At 44.7% G+C, this 1,105-nt stretch overlaps 1 non-coding gene across 1 annotated transcript; it reads right to left on the bottom strand.

The window, feature by feature from the left end:
• Positions 1 to 825: 825 nt before the first annotated feature.
• On the bottom strand, positions 826 to 897 carry trnag-ucc (transfer RNA glycine (anticodon UCC)). Its single transcript has one exon. It is a non-coding gene; the product is annotated as a tRNA-Gly (tRNA).
• Positions 898 to 1,105: the final 208 nt, after the last annotated feature.

The following is a 1,105-nucleotide window of genomic DNA, read 5'->3' as shown; positions in this document are numbered from 1 at the left end:
GCCGGGAATCGAACCCGGGTCAACTGCTTGGAAGGCAGCTATGCTCACCACTATACCACCATCGCTGTATAGCTGAGGAATGTGACTGCCAGCTCACCAGTATACGTCCCTGGGAGAGGGGGAGGAGACTTAAAAGGAGGAGCAGAGAAGGAGAGGGGAGGTACACAAGGGAGGGAAGAAAAGAGATACAGTTTTCAACCTAAACTTGTATAAATGCTAAATGTTAAAAATAACTACTGCTGATATAGAACACCTCTGTCTCTACATAGTTTAAACTCTGCTTCACAGAGAGGAGAAGCCTGGAAGGTGGAAGCACACAGCTCAATGTACACCACATAAAAGATAGAGCTGTTTTCAGTGGTGTATAAACACCAAACACGTGTGAAACTTTCATGTCCACGTGGTCATGACAAACCCTCTGGAAACCTTCTGTGATTGTGCACTTAAAAGATACCAGCAGAAATTAGCAGGATACACACTTCTTCAATTATATTGTGCAAACAATGCATTCTTTTTTCTCCAGCTTTTCCTTTACAGTCATATCACCCCCTCATTCTTAATGAAGTCGGTGTCAAGTCGACTGAAACAGGTAGATAAACTTTCACTGGAAGAAAAAGAACGTGAGCCAGGGCTCAAAGCCAGGTGAACCATTTGGAAGGCAGCTGTGCTCGCTACACCATCACTGTGTATGAACGTTTGTGCAGGACACTCAGCAACTGTCTGGGAGAATATTCAAGGGGCTATGTTGGTGGGGGTGGGTTGCTTCAGGTAATGGTAAAACTATCAAACTCTTTTTGGCTGTCATTCCCTCTGCATTATTTTGTTTGCGTAGGCCGGGAATCGAACCCGGGTCAACTGCTTGGAAGGCAGCTATGCTCACCACTATACCACCATCGCTTGAAAGACACAGAATTTTCATGGAATCTTTCTCGTGAGTCAGCACTTTACATCATTGGAGGAATTTGACTGGGAGAGGAGGAAGTTTGACATTGAAATTGTGAAGTGCAGGAGCGTCTGTCTGTATATGGTATTGTGCTCCACAAGTCTCAGTGGTGTGTGTTAGTAGAGAACAGTGTACAGAGACACACATTTCTGACAGAAAATC

The sequence above is a fragment of the Seriola lalandi genome, unplaced genomic scaffold (genome assembly GCF_002814215.2).
Source record: "Seriola lalandi dorsalis isolate HSWRI2012SDOR001 ecotype SW California unplaced genomic scaffold, Sedor1 jcf7180001977318, whole genome shotgun sequence".
NCBI lineage: Eukaryota > Metazoa > Chordata > Actinopteri > Carangiformes > Carangidae > Seriola > Seriola lalandi.
The sequence above is the reverse complement of the archived record's forward strand: the minus strand, read 5'-3'. Positions and strand labels throughout refer to the sequence as shown.